Consider the following 21772-nt stretch of genomic DNA (forward strand, 5'->3'; position numbering starts at 1 on the left):
AAAATGGACAATTATATATGGAAATAGGTTCACCATCATTTGTTATCAAATATAAAATATAAATATTTAATAAATATATTAAAATGAGATGTTAAGTTTTACCTCCTAGATTCATAAAAATTTCTAAAAATGTAATGTAAAATCAAAGATCTAAAAATCACCATATACTAGTTGATACCCTTTTCTTATAGGAATTGGCTACGTACACTAAATACCTCAAAAATATGTCTAATTTTAAAATGTGTCCTAAAATTAATTAGAAAAATGCTATGTACAGGGAGAGTACACATATGTATATGAGCAAGAATGTGTAAACAAACAAACAAACAAGAAACATGTGGTATAGTACCATTTATAACAACATCCAACGAGGAAACTACCTAAATGCACAAAGGCAAGTTAGTAAATGATTATGAAAATCCTATTAAAATGGAATAATATATAGGCATTTAAAATCTTATTCGAGAAATATTTTATGTACATAAAAATAATTATGTTGATATAGGAAAAGCAAGTTATATATAATATTTTTTTTTCATTAAAGTGACCACATACATTACAATAAATCATAAACTTGCAATTACCCTAACCTTAACTGTGTATAGAGATTATTGGTATTGGAAGAAAATAGAAGTAATTTTAGATTGTGTTTTGTGGATGTGTATGTCTGTGCATTTCTTTAATTTTCAAGAACTTTGCATTAAGCATGTATTATTTTTTATAAGTCATGTATTATTTTTATAAGTAGAAAATTATTTAAAATATTTTTATATTAAAAAAAAACTAAGAATAATTACTGTGTTTAGAATGTGGGAAGAAGTGCATAACCAGAAGGGAAAACACAGCTAAAACTCTTGAGAAGTTATAGACACATTGCAGGAACATTACGATTGTGAAGAATGCAAAATCAGAGAAGAAAATACGAAGTTTCAAATGAGACTAACAGTAAACAGTGACAAAGTAAGCAGACAAGTTAAGAAAACAGAGCATTTAATACCTCTATCCATTTCTTAAACTGTCTTCTTAAATGCTAAAAGCAGATTTAATTACCCTGGTGGTACTATTAGAGGCTTTAGTTCTGTCAGAGAATGTATTTCCTGTTTCTTTTAAATTATTATTTATTCATAGCCGTATGACTTAAAACACCTCCAGTGGGAGGTATCATGCAGAACTTGGCCATAGAATTTACTCCACCAGCTCTCTTGCTCTTTCCCTTTCCTAAGAAAATAGGATGTCCTTCAAGCTAGTTGCTGTCTACCTTAAGAAGCTAAAAGGGAAGAAAAAATTAGATTTGAGACAAATAAAAAGATGTATTAGTGACAAAAATAAAAATCAATGAAACAAAATATGGACAAAGAAAAAAGAAAATCAGTAGGATCGAAATCTCCTACTTTGAGAAAATCAATATAAGTTATAAATCTTTGGAAAATGAATTAGGAAAAAAATAATTTTGGGGGGCCTAGGTGGCTCACTTGGTTCAGTTTCTGACTCTTGATTTTGGCTCAGGTCATGATCTCACAGTTCAAGGGATTGAGCCCTGCATGGGGTTGTGCACTAACAGAATGGGACCTGCCTGGGATTCTCTCTCTCTCTCTCTCTCTCTCTCAAAATAAATAAATATATAAACATTGGGGAAAAAATAAATAACTTAGCAAAATCAGGAATGAGGAAGGAAACTTTGGAGCTTATACAGATGTATATATTTTTTAATTTTCTATTTCTTCTTGGTCAATTTTCTAATTTCTGTTATTCAAGGAATTTATCTATTTCACCAAAATTGCAAAATTTGTTGGCATAAAATTAGAGGTTACCCTTATTATCTATTTAGTGTGAGTGAAATTTTTAAGTATGTCTTCACTTTTGTTCTCAACATCATTATTTCTTTTCATTTTCTGCTTCTCTTTACTCTTGGTAAATCTAGTTACAGATATATGAATTTAATCTTCCCCAAGAACCAATTTCCAAATTCATAAATTTTTTTCTATTGTTTATCTTTGTCCTGTTTCATTGATAACTGCTCACATCTTTAACATCTCCCTGCTCGTGTTTCTGTGATGGATAGTCTCTAAAATAGCCCCAATTATCTTTGTACCTGTTATCCACATCCTTGTGTAATCTTATCCTCTGGATTATGTACTGTAGCTAATGTCATACACCTAATAGAATAGACAAAAATAATAGGATATTACTTCAGAGATTAGAATAATAAGAGACTAACTTGGGGCTTGCTACCATGTGTGTATTCTCTCTCCCTCTCTATCTCCCTCTCTTAATTCTTGACCCCATTCTCTGCTAGTAAGAAATGAAGGATGTAAGTCTGATAACCTATAAGGAACCAAATCCTGCCAACAACCTCACGAAGAACTCATTAAACTTTCAGATGAGATCGCAGCCTAAGTTGACACCTTATTTGCAATTTTATTCAAGACTTTAAGACAGAAGCACACAACTAAGCCATATTCAGACTCTTGCCTTACTGAAATTGTGAGATAATGTTTATTGTTGTAAGCTACTAAATTTGAGAGAAACGTGCTATGTAGCTGGAAGGATACCTAAAATATGTTGGATGAAATTCAGCTTCCAGTTTCCATTCAGACTACAGAGAGCTGTAAAAAGCGTCACTCCTGCCTTTACAATTAGAAAAACATCATATAAGCTTGTGGTGGTTAACTTTGTGTGTCACCTGGACTGGGCTAAATTGATAGCTGGCAAAACATTATTTATGAGTGTCTATGAGGATATTAGCATTTGAATTAGCAGACTGAGTGAAGAAAATAGCCTTCACTAATATAGGTGGGAATCATCCAATTCACTGAGACTCTGGATAGAACAAAAGGCAAAAGAAGGGTGAATTTGCTATTTGCCTGAGTGGAACATCAACATTCTCCTGTCCACAATATCAGTGCTCCTTGTTCTCAGGCCTTCAGACTGGGACTGAAGAACAGCTTTCCTCTTCTCCAGCTTGTAGACAGTAAATCATAGAACTTCTTGGCCTCCATAAACTCATGAGTGAATTCCTATAATACATCTTCTCACATACGTATGTATCTATGTATATGTATATATATATATCTATATATATATATATATCTTTATCCTGTTGATTATGTTTCTCTGAAACCCTAATACAAACTGCAAATTAACAGCTTTCATCAAACTTATAAAAGAGCTGAGGTCCCAAGTAAATAATTTACCAGAAATCTGAATAAAGATGGGTACCCACAGGAAGAATCAGGACTGGAGCATTTGCTCACTGGGGACAGATGTTGCTATATATCATATATTTCAATAAGAAGAGTCAACTAGTAATTAACAACTGATCCCTAAAGGCCAATTATGGGCTAATATGAGAATGCTAAGTCCCTGTAGGTGGCAGACAAATGACTTTACACATTTTCTCTACAGGAATGCCACTAGGCTTTCACAGGGAAGATACGTGAAAATAAAAAAAAGCTTCATAGTAATGTTGGCTGTAGGAAAGAAAAATAGCAGGCACTACTAAAACTCCATCTAGAATCATCTCCCCTGTCACCAGTATCCTTTTTCTGTAAGGTGAAGGGCAACAAAAGCTGTAGCCTGTGATTACTGGCGGAACTCCACTGCATCTGGGGAGGTGGCACCCCACATGTACTGAAATTCCATCAAGAGTCACCTTCCCATATTTCCCAAGGCAAAGGCCTTGAAATACAGGAATAAATGCAGGGAAACCTAAGCACCTGAGGGAAAAGGGGGAAACCCACTGGAGATGGGAAAGAAATACAGGGAGAAAAAATCGACACTAGGGCTGAGGCAGGAAAAAAATTGATAGAGCCAGTATTATATCTAGATGAAGATAAGAGAGAACTGTGAAGCCTATGATCCCAAGACTCAGGTTCAAAGTACCTGCTTACAACTGAGAGTTTGTCAGAACAACAAAGAATGACCCCAGTCACTTACTGCCACCATGCTAATAAGAATCAAGGAAAAATTAACAGTGAGATACAAGTGGAAAGCTGCTTTCTGGGAAACAGCACCAATGAAAAACCCAAAGTCGAGCATGGAACCAACGTTAAGAAAACACTCTGGAAATTTTATCCCCACTATAAATAAGAGGTATGATGAGAAAGACTTGAAGCCTGACATACTTAACATGATCACAGCCAACACACTTCAAGCCTAGCTCAACTTTTAATAAGATCAACATAAACTGCCAAAATAAAATCTAGCAGAGGGGCACCTGGTGGCTCAGTTGGTTAGGCATCTGACTCTTGATTTCTGCTCAGGTCATGATCTCATGGTTTGTGGGATCCAGCCCCAATGAGGCTCTCTGTCAGGCTCTGAACTGACAGCATGGAGCCAACCTGGGATTCTCTTCTCCCTCTCTCTCTCTGCCTCTCCCCCACTCATGCACATGTACCTATGCACACACATTCTTTCTCTCTCAAAATAAGTAAATATTAAAAAAAATAAAGACCTAGGAGAAAGAAAGGTATGCCACCTATAAGTATTGACATTATTTATCTCAGTTTCTGCTGTACTATACAAATCCAGCTTTTAGGGGAAAAAAAACGTTTTTTTCTTCTCTCTAATGGCTTTCAAGATTTCTCTTTATGACTGTTTTTCACCAATATAATTATATATACTATATGTTGGTAAGGTTTTTATCATATGCACTCTTTTTGGGTCTCACTAACCTTTCTAGATCAATGACTTACACTTTCCTTCAAAATTTGGAAATATTTTCAACTCATATCTTCAAATATTTTTTACTGTACCCCCTCATTTCTTGTAATTCTATAATATCTATGCCATAGAGCTTGGTATATTCCAACAGGTCTCTGAATCTCTTTTATTTTTCAGTCTTTCTTTTTCTCTTCATGTTTTAATTTGGATATTATTATTATTATTTTGAGTTTGAGAAAGAGAGTGTGAGTGGGGGAGAGGGAAGATGAAGAAAGAGAATCTCAAGCAGGCTTCACACTCAGAACACAGCCTGATGTGGGCTCAATCCCATAACCCTGGGACCATGACCTGAACCAAAACTAAGAGTCAGACATGTAACCCACTAAGCCACCCAGGTGCCCCTTAGTTTGGATAATTTATATTGCAATGTCTTCATTGTCTTTTTTAATGCATCTTCTATCTTTTTAAACCCATACAAAGAATTTTTCATCTCAGATTGTGTTTTTTAGCTCTGTCATTCCCATTTGATTCTCTATATTTTCCATTCTTCCTATTTTCATTGTCTTTTAACTATTGAGCACATTTTCAATAACTCTTTTGAAGTTATTTTATACTAATTCTGTCATCTCTGTCTTTCCCTACGATTTGATGTTCTTATCTATGAGTCACATCTTCCTTCTTCTTTGTATGTCTGCCACTATTTGATTTGATACTGAACATGGAGTATATCAAATTTATTAAATTACTGACTGTATTTTGTTGTCATCATTTAAAGACTGAATTGTATGTTTTTTAAGGCATGTAAGTGGCTTTCAGATCAATTTGATCCAATAGAGGCATATTTTTTTACCTTTGTTAGAGCTGACATTACTCTCAAGCACTTTTGAGGTTTCTCCTGAATTAATAATGTAGTGAGCAATGTTTCTCCCTTCCAAGTTAAAACTCATGAATCTCTTAGCCCTGCATGAGCCCTGGAACTTTTCAGCTGATAGCCCCCCATAGCTGTCGATCCTTACTATATGTCTCTTTTGGGGGGGGGGGGCTGGCTTTGTACAATTTCACCACATGCACTATCAGATTTTTGTTTACCCAATCATTCAAGCTAACTCCTTTGTGGATTTACAGAGCTCTCCATCTGTATAACTTCCTCCTGTCTGATATTCTTTTCCACAAAATTCAGCAACCTCGGCCATGCAGATCTACAGTCTCAGTCTCTTTTCGTTAGTACTACATTGTTGTTTTTCTGCTTGTGTCACCCTCTTTGACACCTAGTCTGAAAAATGCCTTCAGGAAAAATATGAGGATAATTCATGCCAATTAATTCCTTCTCTTAGGAAAGTCAGGCTTGTGCTATTTTAAGATTAGTATCTGGAAATAATTTTGTCCAGTTCTGTAGTTATTATTTTCAGAAGGCATGTCTAGTACCAACTATCACTGGAAGTAGAAGTTTCTCCATGGAATTTTTAATGTCTATATTACTTTCTGTTTCTAAACATTCAGTTATGTTCAGACTATTATTATATTTTGTTCCCTTTTCTCCATAGAAATTTTCAAAGTTGACTTTTTTTTCAAATGCACTGATCTATGTTAGTTTATAATTTGTGATAATATCCATGACATTTTTATGAATTAATAAATTGCGAGTTGATAATTATGAATTGATAAAGTATGCTTTCTTCATGTTTATGATGACTTATAACCTTACAGAAATAGTGACTTCTGGCTGTGTCCTGCTCATTTTACTTAGAGCATAATTTCTGGATATTTCTGTACCCTAGAATATACGTGCAATTTTCCGGAAAGGATTTGTGCTTGTGGCTAATAGGGATGGAAGGACCTATTGGCTCAAGATCACTCTAAATTAAATTTAAAGCGTGAGGTTTTATTATCCAACAGCTGATGTGAATTATGTACACAAGATGAGAGGACCATCTTAGAAGTATAACTCGTTGGGAACTTTTTTAATGCTTGCATAACAACATCAAGGCAATTTCTTTGTATAATATTGGATGTGTGTAGGAAAAATCAGATTTATTTCTGGACCACCTTACGTCCCAAATTGGATCTTGTTTTTGTTCTTTCTTCCTGGTCGCTTGAGATCACATAAAAGTTAGTTCAAGTTTCACAGACTTTGCAAATATGTTCAGGGTTAAAACTACCTCAACTCTGATTTCTTCTGTGTTCCTTGCTTTCCTGGACATTTTTAATGGGAATTAGGTTACCAACTGGTATTGAGAGCCTTTACTATATTTAAAATATTAAATATTAATCTTAATTAATATTAAATTAATTTCACCATTAACATTAAATATTTTTAAAATTTAGCTTTTTCTCTGAGAAGGGTTAGTCCAATTTCCTAGATCCTTATCCAATTTAATAAACTGAAGTCCCACCTCATTCTCTAAAGATATATTCAGAAAATATAGGGGCGCCTGGCTGGCTTAGTCAGTTAAGTGTCCGACTTTCGCTTAGGTCATGATCTCGCGGTTCGTGGGTTCCAGCCCCGCGTTGGGCTCTGTGCTGACTGCCAGCTCAGAGCCTGGAGCCTGTTTCAGTCTGTGACTCCCTTTCTCTCTGACCCTCCCCTGCTCACGCTGTCTCCCTCTCTCTCTCACTCAGAAATAAATAAAGCATTTTAAAAAATAGCTGTATATGTACACACACACACACGCACATGCACACACACCAAACATTAAAAGTGATCATCTTGTAACTTGGTTAAAATTGCTATGTGTTAATTTATTTCATTTTAAAAATTATTATGCAAGGGAATATAATTGAATTTATTACTTCTATAAGCTTTTTTCAATTTGCTTATTACAGCTATTATTCAGGAAATTTGAGTTAAGACATAGATGAATAAATGTGTACATATATGCATGCACATGTATGCCCAGGGGTTACTGTTTGGTAAGTGAGAAAGGTTTTTTTAATTTTTTTAAATTTTATTTCTGAGAGAGAGAGAGAGAGCAGGGGAGGATCAGAGAGAAAGGGAGACACAGAATCTAAAGCAGCTCCAGGCTCTGAGCTAGCTGTCAGCACAGAGCCTCACATGGGGCCCGAACCCATGAACTGTGAAATCATGACCTGAGCTGAAGTCAGACGCTCAACCAACTGAGCCACCCATGTGCTCTGGTAAGCGAGAAATTTTGAGTGGAATGAAATTTGAAAATCCATTTGGTTTAAGTATAGGCTGAACCTACTTCCTGTTCCAGGAGTGTAAGTGAACTGACCCAATCAATAGTGTTTAAATCTTTTACAACAAAAACGTATTTCTCACAGAAGCAAATAGATACTTCTCAGAAATTCTGTCTATTCTATCCTTGGAATATTATCCTTCGTTGGCTTTCCTGATAACACTCTCATCCTTTTCTAATCTTTTCACTCCTATTTTAAAATCTGTGGTGCCCTCAGGGTTCTGTTGTCATGGGTCTTTTCACATTGCATAAGAAATTACCTTTAGTTCCTTGAATTCAACTGCCAATACATGCTTATATATTCCAGTCATCAACCTCTAGTCTCAGCACCCACTTTATTGCTTCCATTTATTATTTGCTAAGATACTGAATTCCATGTCTGAAATTGACATCATGATCTCACCTCTGAGCATTTTCTGTGCTCTTCTTATTATCTTAATGAAGTACATCCCAATCTGCTCTACTGCAAGTCAAAACTACATGGGAGAACCCACATTTAATCAATCATCAGATTCTTTGGGTTTGATTCTATCCCTTCTAGATCTCTTTATTCACCCAGTATCTCTGCATCCATTCTTCTAGGTCATAATACCTCTTCTCTGGACTTCTGTATTTCCCTACATGATTACTGCCTTTAGTATTCTGAAGCCAGAAAGATAGTACTAAAACGAATATTTATATATAATTTTATAGTGATAGTGACTTGGTGATAACTAATATAATTTTATTATATTAGTTGTTTAACTGAGGTAAAATCCAAAAGACAATGTACCATTTGACCATTTTAAAGTGTACTTTTCAATAGCTTTAATACACTTGCAGTGTAGTACAATCATCACCATTACCTCATTTCAGACCATTTTCATCATTGCCATTAACTAGTCACTCTCTATTCTCTCATTTACCAGTCCTGGCCACCATCAATCTGTAAATCATGTATCTGCAAATCTATCTCTATGGATTTGCCTATTCTGGACATTTCATGTAAATGGAATCATGCAATATGTTACCTTTTGTGTCTGGCTTACTTCACTTAACATGATGGTTTTAAGTTCATCCACGATGTAGCACATAATCGCACTTTACTCCCTCTTATGGCTGAATAATATGCCATTTTATGGATATACCACACTTTGTTTATATATTTATTAGTAGATGAACATTTGAGGTGTTCCACTTTGTGGCTATTGTGAATAATGTTTTATGAGTATTGATGTACAAGTATCTGTTCCAAAATCTGTTTTGAATCATTTGGGGTAAACAAGAATGAAATTACAGCTCATATATCAATCCTTGAACTTTTGGAGGAACTGCCAAACTGTTTTCTAGAGCATTCAACAGTTTCACCAGCAATCTATGAGAGTTTCAATTTCTCCACATCCTCGTCAGCACATAATATTTTCCTTTCTTTCACAGCTATCCTAGCGGGCATGAGGTCATATCTCTTTGTGGTTTTGGTTGGCACTTCCCTAATGGCTAATGATGTTGAACATGTTTTCATGTGTGTATTGGCCAACTGTATACTTTATTTGGAGAAACGTCTATTTAAGTCCTTTGTCCAATTTTAAATTGAGTTGTTTGTCTTTCTGTTGTTGAGTTGTAAGCATTTTTACATTTTCTGGCTAGTAGACCATTATCAAATATATGATTTACAAATATTTTGACACATTCTCAGGGCTGTCTCTTCACTTAATTGATACTGTCTTTTAATGCACAAATATTTAATTTTAATAAACCCCAGCTTATCTTGTTTCTTTTTCTTTTGTTCCTTGGGCTTTTAGTATCATTTAAGAATTCATTGCCAGATTGATATTAATAAAGCTTTATCCCTATGAGTTTCCTTATAAGAGTTTTAGAATGTTAGGTATTAAATTAAGGAATTTGATACATCTGGAGCTAATTTTTGTAAGTGGTGTGAGGTAAAGGTCCAACTTCATTATTTTGCCTGTGGTGATCCCATTGTTCCACTACCATTTGTTTGAGAGATTATTTTTTCTATGTGAATGATCTTGGGACTCTTGTTGAAAGTCACTTGAGCATACGTGTATTGGTTTATTTCTGGATTCTCCATTATATTCTATTAATCTGTGGGCATATCCATATGCCAGTATCACACCATTGTGATTACTGCAGCTTTGTAGCAAGTTTTGAAATCAGGAAATGTGTGCCATCCAAATTTGTGTTTCTTTTTCAGGACATTTTTTTGGCTATTCAGGGTTCTTAAAACTCCATATGAATTTTATGGTCAGCTTATTTATTTCAGGAAAAAAAGGTACTTGAAATTTCGATAGAGGTTACAATGAATCCATAAATAATTCAAGGGATTAATGCTATCCTTATTGCCTTCCAAGTTACAAATAAAGAGGACTTTTTATTAATTTAGGTCTTTTAAAACTTCTTTTAACAATGTCTTGTATTCTTAGCGCATAAATCTTATACGTCCTTGATCTTTTTACATTAAAGTCTGCATTTTTGTCTTATTTATTTTTTTTTATTTTGAGAGAGAGAGACAGTGTGAGCATACATACATGCACATGAGTGGGACAGGGGCAGAGAAAGAGAGAAGAAAATAGAAAGAATCCTAAGAAGGCTTCATGCTGTCAACACAGAGCCCAACATAGGGCTCAATCCCATGAACAATGAGATCATAACCTGAGCTGGAATCAAGAGTCACACTTAACCAACTGAGCCATGCAGGCACCTTTAAAATGTGTGGTGTTTTAAACAATACACCAATAAGGAGAATTTTTGGTGCAACAGTTTATAGTATATCATTTCTAGTAAACTGAAGTACTAAATTCCTAAACTGGTTTCCATGGTTTCTAATAAAAAAAATCAAATGTTAATATTTTTGAGGATCTCCTGTATATCATGAGTCATTTCTCTCTTGCTGCTTTGAGGATTTTCTTGGTCTCTGGCTTTCAACAGTTTTATTATAACGTGTTTCAGTGTGATGTCTTTGGGTTAATCTGAACTGGGACTCATTGGAATTCTCAAATATGTAGATTCATATGTAGTTCATCAAATGATAAAGTTTTTATCATAATTTCTTCAAATATTTCTTATACTTCTTTACTTCCCTCCTCTCCTCTGGGTTCTCTTATTATCCATGCCTGGGTATACTTGAAGGTGTCTCACAGGTTTCTTAGACTTTGTTTATTTTTCATAATTATTTTTTCTTCTTTTTTTTTTTATTTTTGAGAGAGAGATGGAGAGAATAAATCTTAAGCAGGCTCCAGTAAGACACAGGGCTTATCTCACAACTGTGAGATCATGACCTGAGCCAAAATCAAGAGTCAAACACTTAACCAACTGAGCCACCCATACACCCCCTCAGCTTTTTATACTGTGTAATTTTGTTTACTAATGTTCTCTATTTAGTGTGACATGGTTCTCATTGTTTCATTTAGTTCTTTGCACATCATGATTTCCTTTAGGTCTCTGAGCATATATAAAATAGTTGGTTTAAAATATTTTTATACTAAATCCAAGGCCTAGAATTTCTCAGCTTAGTTTCTATTCATATATTTTTGTTTTCTGACAGTTTTTGCCATTTTGTTCATTGCTTTTCTGGAAGGATGCCTTGGATCCTATTCCACCATTTCTACTGATGTATCCCCTATATTTTACTTTAAAATAACTTATTTTTTCCTAGTTTCTATTCATCCTCCTTTTTATAAATGTAAAAACTTACTTTGATTTTCCTCTTCTGGTCATCCTGTGGTACTCATTAACATTCTTTGCCAAATACCTCTCACCCTAAGTATACGGTAGGTTTTGCATTTTCTCTCCCTTCTTACAGTTATATGTTACAGCTAAATTTAGTCATTTGACGTGACAGAAACAGTTTTAATTTGGGGTCAAGCACTGTAATACCTGATGAGACTTTATATATCTCTATCTTTCTCCCCTTCTCCCCACCCCCAGTCTATCAGAGAACAATAATTGAGATGGTGGTTGTTCCATAACATGGACTTCTTATTGACTGCAATAATCTGCTTGCCTATAGATACCAAAGAAAGTAAGTGAGAAATGCATATTCATTGTGTTAAGCCACCAAGATTTTGGAAACTGTTACTATATCATTGGTTCTCAAATTTTAGGGTCATAGGAACCTATCATACTCTTTGGGTGTTACTGATGACCCCAAGAGGTTTGTGTATGTGGATCATATCTGTTACGATATTAGAAATTAAAATAGAGAAGACTTTAAAATATTAATTGAAATAGCAGTTATAAACCTTTTGCTTTTTTTACATTATAAAATAAATAACATTATGCTATATTTTTAAAAATCACTTTTATGTTTGACTTCATAGAATATTACTGCATTCAACATAGTATGATACAACATGTTATTAAAACATATAACTCTATGTACCTTTGCAAAAGAATCAGAGTGAAAGAGACAACATTTTACTATTATTATAATTTTTTTTTTTACCTTATAAACCCAGGGAAAATTTCTGGGGGATGCGCAGAGGTAACCTGCAGCATGTTTTGAGTTAGTCCAACAAACAATCTCAATTGTCAATTCACTGACATTGGTTCAAGAATGAGCATTTGTACCCATCAAACTAAATCAGAACTACAATGTGAAAGAATGTAAGGTTTGCAGTTACTATCACTTTACATTTACCATATAGAGCCCAAGAAAGAAATCAATACAACAAAAACCTAAACTGTGAGATCAAAGTCTATTGAGCAAAAGATTTTAACCTTGAACCCAATCATGATTAGTATTATACATGCCTAGATTTCAGTCATGTTATACAATGATGTATCTTTTTTACTTTTAAATATTTGGGCTAAAATTTCTCTGAAACTGGTAATCAAGAATTACAACTGAGGTGCACCTGAATTATAACTGAGGGGCACCTGAGCTGGTTGAGTGTCTAACTCTTGATTTCAGCTCAGGCCATGATACCAGGGTCGTGGATGGGATCAAGCCTTCCATCAGGCTCCACACTGAGTGGGGACTCAGCTTAAGGTTCTCTTTCTCTCTCTCTCTCTCTTTCTCCGACCCCCCAAGCCCTCTCCCTCACTCATGTGCTTTCTCTCTCTCTCACTCAAAAATAAAAATAATAACAAAAAGAATTATAACTGATACATATACTCTTTCACAACAATAGATAAACCAAACTACAGAATTACCCATGGGTTCTCACTAATCTCAAGATAAAGTCCAAATGTATAAAGCCTCTTAATATTTGTCCCCTGTTTACTTTTTCAGCCCCATCTATTTCTTCACCATTCCTTTTCTATGACAGAATCATGAATTAATTTTAGTAATTGAGAGTGCCATTGTCATTTTCAACCTTGCTGACTTGCACTTGTCTCTGTAATCATCTCCCCAATTCCCTAGCAAATTAATCATCCTTTAACCCTCAGCTTAAAATTCACTTCCTCAGGTAATATTTCTCTGATGCTTCAAAATTACTTTTGGATTACTTTACCTATTCTTTTCATAAAACTAATCATACTATATTGCAATTATCTGTTTGCTGGACAATTAACTCCTGAACATTGAGATAAGTCATGGATTTACTTCTTTACTCATTTATTATATAAATGTTTGTTAATTACCTATCATGCTCGATTATAGGCAAATATTGGAGGGCAGGACAGACATAGCTTTTGTCCTTAGGAAAAATATTTGTATATTTGGTATTTGGTATTTTCTTTAGGAGATTTCTCCAAAAAAATAAATAAGGAGTAGTTCTATTTCTCCAAATTCTGCATCTAGCATGGCATGTCAAACCTACATCACCACTGGGTAGTGGAAAATCTTAATGAGAGTACAATTCTCTTCTATAGATTTTCACCATTTTCAGTCATTAGAACAGTCTGATTTTTGTTTTGAGACCCAATTGTGTTCATTATTCAAATACAAACTAATTTCCTGCTCAAGTGTCTTTTTCTCCATGATTATCACCCTCTTCAAGGTGAACCTTCTGTATTGCATAGAAGGTTGAAGGGGAGGCAAGAGTATTTTTCAAATATCTCCCCCTCTAGAGGAGTTTAAGAAAGAGAACTTTGTCTCTTTATTTGAATGAGCGTAACTTTTGTTCCAGCATGGTGTCTGAGGACTAGAAGTGTCTGAGGCCTAGAAGTGGGCACACATCGCTCCCATCATGCCCCCACAGATGAGGTCACCCTTATAAGGTGACTTCTTTGGCATGTGTGTTTGCCTAATGAACTTTGACTGCATGTTTTGGTACAGCTCCAAGGGGCTTAATATGTTATTTCTCTGTTGAACACTCTTCCCCACTATGAAGAGGCAATGTTTTTTTTTCCCAATAATTTAAAATTCTCCTATTTTTATACAGTCAAATATTTTTACACAGGCTTTTTGATACATAGGGCTCCGCTTAAAATGCCTACAGGGGGGCAAGTACTGGGAGTGGTTGGCAGTCTGTGCTCCTGCTCTATCAGCCTCCCGCCATACTTTCTCTCCCAATTATTTTGTTCCTATTCTGGCAGCACAGGGGCATGTTACTAAATGTGCTAACTAACTTTATATCTAACCAGAGAATCCTAGACTTCCATTCTTGCACTGAGTATTTGTAAATTATTTCCTTTGGTTCCCACTCTTACATTTTTAACTTAGTTTTAAGTTTTATTAATGAAATTTTCAATCAAAAAAATAAAGACAATAGAATAATGAATTTTCATGTATATTTTAACAGTGACTTGAATAATTATTAACTTAGAGCCAGTCTTGAAGACCTTGCCCTCAACTTTACAACTAGGAGGTGCCCCTCTCTCCTTTCCATGTCCCATAGACTCTCACCACAAACTCTGAATTTCTGAAGTACCTTCCTCAGCTCTCTCCCTAATTATTTTTTTATATTGACTGGGAAGTAAGCTGTAGGGATTGGGTGTTAGGAAGAGTTTTCTGAACTTGTATCTCACCCTAAAGCTTGTGGGTAATGGTTGACCCAAACAGCGAAGACTCTTCTGAACTTAGAAATAGAGAATATGGAGTTCTTTTTTGTATGAGTCACATGCTTAAAACCATTATAAAGTTTCTATTACACATATTTTTCAATAAAGCATGATAGGCATTAGGGAGGGTCAAGTTAGGGTGCTATGTAAACACGTCAGGACTTCTAATATTTGCTAAAAAAAAAAAAGACCTCTTGAACTGGCATTTAGGTCTAGAAAGATATATATATTTTTTTCTCTGTATATGTGATCAAAGGTGTAGGAATTGCATTACCATAGAATGGAAACCAAGGACTAGTAAAAGAGATCATGGCTTTTGAGGGACTAAAGGGAGTTCAGAATGTTTGAAATATGAAGTGTTGGGCAATGACACCATCCTATAAACCAAAATTGCTAGCTGTAAAAATGTTTTAAACCAAGCAGAGGTACAATATTTAGGATAAAACTGAGCTCACTTAGTTTACAATTAAGCTATATGAGATAAACTTCAGTAATAAAAAGGAGGGTAACCACAAATGTACTGAAACAGCAAAGTTAAAAACAAAAAGGGCAGAAAATCCAGTTAATGTACATGAAAATAAAAGGATAGGTGGGAATATTAATATTAGATAAGTGTAATATAGAGCCAAAAATTTAAATGAAACATTTAATTCATAGAAGACATGATTTAAAGTAAATACTATAATCCTTTTAAAAATGTGAGGAACAAATAAAGGTAAGAGGAGGGTTTAGTTACAGCCTTGTCAAAATGTCTGCCGAGTGATCAAGTTAGAGTCCAGGACACATACTTACAGAAAGTGAGAAGAAGTATTTAATAACTTTTATAATAATTTGACATTATTGTAAAAATTTTATTTTATCTTATAAACATATTGATCTTCAATGATTGGAATTTTTTTAGTTATTGAGAAAGATAAAGACAGCATGAGTGGGGAATGGGCGCAGAGAGAGACAGAGAGAAATAGACAGAGAGAATCCTAAGAAGGCTCCATGCTGCTAGTGCAGAGCTTGACCCAAGGTTTAAACTCACAAAATTGCAGAGAGCATGACCTGAGCTGAAACCGAGAGGTGGACATTTAACTGACTGAGCCACCCAGGTGCCCCCTGGAATTTGTTAATAGTCTTTTGATAGAAGTACTTTGTGAAATACTAGTTTAGAATAAAATTACAATCACACTTCCTACCACTGACTACAGAGGGATGCAGTATGATTTGAGGCTTTTTGGCAACTCTAATTATCCATTCAAATCTTTTCAATTCCACCTGGAATTACTAATGTTGTCATGGTGCATAGGATAAGAACAGCTTTCTTTCAAGGCTGTGCCCCTTCTAATTTATAGAAGTTATTAGACATAGCTCCTGCAGGAATCGAATATATACTGGGCAAAAAATAAAATAAAAATAAAAATAAAAATAAATAAAATAAAATAAAATAAAATAAAATAAAAAAGACAGGAGTGTGGATCTAAAGACCAGATGGGGCAAGCCTGACTGGGCACTAAGCTGAAGTGTTACAGGAACTAAGAGACATTTGTCTGAGAACTGAAAGAATGAAAGTAGGAGTGACTGTGACTTCTGTGACTTGCTGTGACAAAAGAGCAATGTGCAAAGAAAGAAAGAAGGAAGCTGAGCTGATACATGTCTTTGCTTTGTTTGGGGCTGTCACAAATCTCTAACCCGAGATCTAGACTCAAAGTTAGATTCTTAGCTATCCTTGGATCACCATTATCAACCTCTATCTAGCTACTAATGAACAAAAAGAAAACCTCAGTGAACTTTGCTGAAATGTTCAGCCAAGAAAAGTCTTCAGTGAAAAGAAAAAAATATTCTCTGATTTTTATTCTATTTGAGTCTAGTTTAATTCATACTCTTATTTGTGGGAGGAAAAAAAAAAGAGCTGATATTTCTGTTCTTGTAGTTAACAGTGATCTGGTGCAAGTACTGACTACAAACATGACAATACAGCCCCTAGTGGAAATTGGGGTAGACAAAAATAAGTGGCTAGCAAGTGATGCATCAATTTTGCCACTATTACATTTCCATGGAAGCAGCTATTATTACATGATTACTTACATGAGCTAGCGCCTTCTACTCTGAATGGATGAGGCTTTCTTCTAAGAGGAAAATTTGGAAAACTTACAGAGATCCAGTTTCCTTAACTTCATAGTTCTAAATGAGCACCATGAAATATTCTAGAAGAATGAGGGAATCAAATATGGTTAACCATAACATTAGCAAGTTTGTTTTGTTATGTAATTTCAATACTTGAGTAACATCATGATTCAGGACCCTGTTTACCTGAAAGAGCCAAGTCTTTATTAAAGAGGTATGAAAATCACATGTATTTCTGCTGAATAAGGATTTCAGAAAACAGACCTTTAAAATTACTACATATAACTTCCTAGTAATTAAATTACCAAGTATCAATGTTGTCAAAACTTTTACATTTAAAAAATTTTTCTAGATATGCCAAAAAGTGTATTCAATTGAAAGAAATGAAAAACTATATAATTTATAAAATTATGACATGAAGTTTTGAAGAACAATATATATGTTTATTGGTATTAATTTCTTTGGACTACAAATGTTGTTACTGGAAGTCAAGTTTTTATTCTTATTCGTCATTAAAAAAAAATTTAGGGACTCCTGGGTGGTTTAGTCAGTTGAGCATACAACTCTTGAGTTTGCCTCAGGTCATGATCCCGCAGTTCATGGGTTCGAACCCCATGTCAGGCTCTGTGCTGACAGTGTGGAACCTGCTTGTGATTCTCTTTCCCTCTGTCTCTGCCCTTCCCCACTCTCCCTTTCTCTCTCTGTCTGTCTCTGTCTCTTTTTCTCAAAGTAAATAAACAATATTTTTAAAAGCGTATTTAACGTAAAAGTGCATTCATTTTTATGTAAAATACAAAAGAAGAGCTTCTTCTGTGGTTATAATATAACCATAACTAGTTGGAGGTGGCAAAATGTCCAAAGACTGTATTTCCCAAAAAAGTAAGAAATGGCCATATGGTGATAAATCCTAGCCCTGGCCATTAACACTAATGGGGATTATAGGAATGGATTTTAGGGAATACCCTAAAATTACTTGAACCAGTTCACAAATAATTTTATACCTCTTTCTCCTCTTCTTCCTACCTAGAAACCATTCATTATGATTAGAACTGCTTGGAACATTTCAAAGCAGGATGCAAAACTAAGAACATGAATCAGGATTAAAAAATGGTAAGAGATGAAAATTAGGACCCTGAGGCAATGGTTATGTTATGAAGCCACCACAGTAGCCCTGAACTGATAAAATATGAACTTCTTTTATGAGAAAGGAAGATAAAACTATATGTTGCTTAAGCCATTTCTGAGAAGGCAAGTGTATCTCTATAACTTATAGCCAAATAAAATCCTGATATACTATTAAGTTTGATAACCAGTTATAACTTTAGAATAAATATTTTTCAATTAAAAATTAACTCTACATAAATATTTATTTCAATTTATTTCTTACTCACTAACATTTATTGAGCACATATTAAATGCCAAGATTATTCTAGATATCAGGGATTCAATAGTGAAAAAAAAACACAAAATCCCCTGCTTTATTAGTACATTTATTCTAATGAATATAGACTAAAATTAAGCCAAAAGACATGTAAAATTTAGGTGTTAATAAGTGCTGTGGTGAAAAAAAATGATGATAGGAGGAAGGAAATGATGGCATAGAGATGTCCTTCTACTTTAAGTTATTCTGGATGTTTTTTAAATAAGGTGACAACTGAGCAAAGTCTTAAAGTAGAAGACATAGTAAGCTATATAGATACATAAAAAATGTTCTAGATGTGCAAACAGTGACAACAAAGGATCTGGGCCCAGTGCATATTTGCAGAATTAGAGAAACAAGTCTAAATGAAGGAGAGAGTGAGTCAAGTGACATTGTAGTTATATTCTTAGATCAGCTCTTCTCTACATTTAATATACATACCAACCAGAATTCTGAATTTCCAATAAACCCTTCAGGGAGATCCACCAAAAAACAACAAGGTCTTAAGTGAATTATTGACCCCATTCTTCTTTCCTTCTTGTGTTCATAGTCTTTGCAATGTAATTTTGTGGTTCCTTTCACTAAAGAGATAGAGTATATTTCTCTGCCCCTTCATTTGGATACAGATATATGAACTTAATTTGGATAATAAATCAGGTAGAGGTGATTGTGTGCCCATATTGAGGCTAGACCTTAAGAGTCTTGATGTGCTTTGGGGCACCTGGGTGGCCCAGTCAGTTAAGTAGGGACTTTTGCTTAGGTCATGACCTCATGGTTCAAAGCCCCACATCGGGCTTTGTGCTGACAGCTCAGAGCCTGGAACTTGCTTCCAATTCTATGTCTCCCTCTCTCTGCCCCTCTCTCTGCCCTCTCTCCCTCTCTCTGCCCTCCCTCAAAAAAACATTTAAAGAAAAGTCTTGATGTGTTTTTGCTTCCCCCTTAACTATGTCATTGCTCTGTGAAGAGAGTCATAGGGAACCCAGCCTAGCCCAGCCAGCCTACATCACTGATCTCTGACAAAATCACAGATGTGTGAGAAATCCAACCTCAAATCATCAGAGCTGCCCAGCCCAATACATCAATCAGTCTACCAGTAACAGATCCACAGTCACATGAACCTTAATTAGTCATCTAGAATTAAATCACTGAGTTTTATCTGTACAATACATACATTTAAAGGAATTACCATGGGGAAATTTAAACACTGAACCACTATTTATTTTGGAAGGATACTCATTATTTAATGTATGTTTATAGTCTACTTAGAAGTGTGAAATACAGTCAACCAAGTATGATCCAATCACAAGTTCTATTGGGGTTGTTCATCTTTAGAATCATACTTATTAAACAGGATTAAGCAGGCTATAACTTCTATCATATTTGTAAAATATAAAGTACTTGCTTCTTTTGAGCAAGAAAGATACGGATGTGTTTTTTGGGTTTTGTTTTTTTTTTTTGATAGAAAATAATAGTTGAATAAGCTGTACTCTTTTTGTTGCTGTTGTTTATTTGAGAGAGAGTGGGACAGAGCCAGGGAAGGGCAGAGAGAGAAAGGGAAAGAGAGGATCCCAAGGAAGCTTCATACTGTCAGTGCAGAGCCTGATGCAGGGGGTGATCTCATGAACAAGGAGATCCTGACCTGAGCCAAAACCAAGAACCAGCTTCTTAATCAATTGAGCCCCCCAGGTACTTCTTCAATAAAGTATACTCCTATAAGCTATGATCATCTTAAAATGTAAAAGCAAAAAATCATGCTACTTTAAGATTACACATTTATAGCAATTAATCAACTCAGATTTCTATCTTGATCTTTGCACAGTTTCTTACTATTATTTAGCCAAAGTATAAAACACAACAATCTAGGAGATTAAGTATGGTGTTGAATGAGAATATAGATATTTGTGTAAATACAGGAATATATATGTGTTCATATATTTATATTTATCTGTTTATACCTTTTTTGCATGTTCTTTGAAAAGCCCTAGAAATATATGCAACCAAGTAGCAGCGAACACAATTAATCTGAGATACTCTCCACCTGAAGGAATAAAGCATCCTTGGAAAATGGCTAAGACATTACAAAAGTATGAGAGAAACGTAACAAAAGGACACAGGATCCAGCTTCAAGGGCCTCCCATTGGCCAAATCTGCAAAATTTGAACATCAAACTAAGGAAGAGAGCAACAGGATATTCACTGAATAAAATAGGACTATTTGATTGCTTATTTAAATTCAATGTCTTCCAGCATTGTCTAATACGTAATTCCTATGCCCCTTTGAATTAGTAAGTAATTTGAAGGGAGCATAATATTCATTCATTTATTTATCTTTGTCCCTAAAATTAATTACAAAAGGGTCAATAGAAAGTGTGCAGCATTTTATTCCATGAATATTATTTTACTCTCTTAATTATTTTAATGTACAAAATTTCTCAGATTTGGTCAGTGAAAACCCATTCAGAGTTATTTTGATGTGTAATTTATGCAGGAAATTGGCTTATGCAATTGCACAACTCTGGCTGGCTAAATGATCTCTTTATGGTCATGTTTCAGAACTAAAGGCTGGTGTTTGAAACTGGTAGGGCATGAGACAAGAAGAGAAGATCATGAGCAGGAAAGAATCCCAAGAATACAAGCTAGAACTTCATGAGGATGAACTAAACCCATGTCCATTCTAATGGTCTTTGTCCTTGGTGATAGGGCATTCTGTAAATTCTAGTGTCTTTTGATCATGGAGCTAAGCACACATACCTGTCTCAGGAGTCAGAGACTGAAGAGGTATTCAGGAAAAGGTGGAATGACTGCAGACCAAAATATGTTCCATGCCAACAAGGTAAGTCAGGAGACTGGTAGCTGTAGCTGTGTCAGATACAAGAAGTCATCTTTCTTCCCAATACCATCCAAATCTCACAAGAATCTCCCTTCTGGCCCATCCTAAACAAAAATGTATAAGGAAAAGAAATTTAGCAGAAGTTTTTGAAACAGCCTTAGATTTGGAGACAGAATAGATTATAGCAAAGACTGTATTGTGAGAGTTCACATTAATAGTCAGAAGGGAACCACTGAGCTCTGAATCCTGAAGTTCTGCCCCTTACATAGGAATCTAGAGGTCCAAGGCACCCATCTAACTACCATAAGTAACAAGAAAAGAGTATGAACTAACCTCTGCAAACATGACATAAAAACCAAAATTAGCCAACAAAAAAGGCAGGCCAGAAAAATGTGGCCATGATGGAGATAAAAATTGTAACCCTCTATCTCAAAATAGTTAAAAGAAACCAATTGAAATACAAACTTTCAAAGAATGATATAAATACAATGCAGCCCATCTCAGAAAAGAGATGGTGGGAAAAGCAGAGAAGGTAAAAAGAGAATTAAAAAACAAAAAAAAACAAAAACAGGAGCACTGGGCAACCAGTTGAGCATCTAACTCT

General features: G+C 34.9%; 3 long non-coding RNA genes across 3 annotated transcripts in view; 2 read left to right on the forward strand and 1 right to left on the reverse strand.

Annotated features, from left to right (window-relative positions):
- Window positions 1-11873, forward strand: part of LOC144244659 (uncharacterized) — an 89021-nt gene extending 77148 nt beyond the window's left edge. The window contains exon 4 of the long non-coding RNA XR_013339017.1: window positions 11787-11873. This is a non-coding gene — a long non-coding RNA (uncharacterized LOC144244659). The remainder of the gene's footprint in view (window positions 1-11786) is intronic.
- Window positions 1-21177, reverse strand: part of LOC144244660 (uncharacterized) — a 192446-nt gene extending 171269 nt beyond the window's left edge. Inside the window, exon 1 of the long non-coding RNA XR_013339018.1 lies at window positions 21090-21177. This is a non-coding gene — a long non-coding RNA (uncharacterized LOC144244660). The remainder of the gene's footprint in view (window positions 1-21089) is intronic.
- LOC144244661 (uncharacterized) lies at window positions 17953-20570 on the forward strand. Its single transcript, XR_013339019.1, has 2 exons — window positions 17953-18029; window positions 20319-20570. It is a non-coding gene; the product is annotated as an uncharacterized LOC144244661 (long non-coding RNA).
- Window positions 21178-21772: the final 595 nt, after the last annotated feature.

The sequence above is a fragment of the Crocuta crocuta genome, unplaced genomic scaffold, assembly GCF_008692635.1.
Source record: "Crocuta crocuta isolate KB4526 unplaced genomic scaffold, BGI_CrCroc_1.0 scaffold147, whole genome shotgun sequence".
Classification (NCBI taxonomy): domain Eukaryota; kingdom Metazoa; phylum Chordata; class Mammalia; order Carnivora; family Hyaenidae; genus Crocuta; species Crocuta crocuta.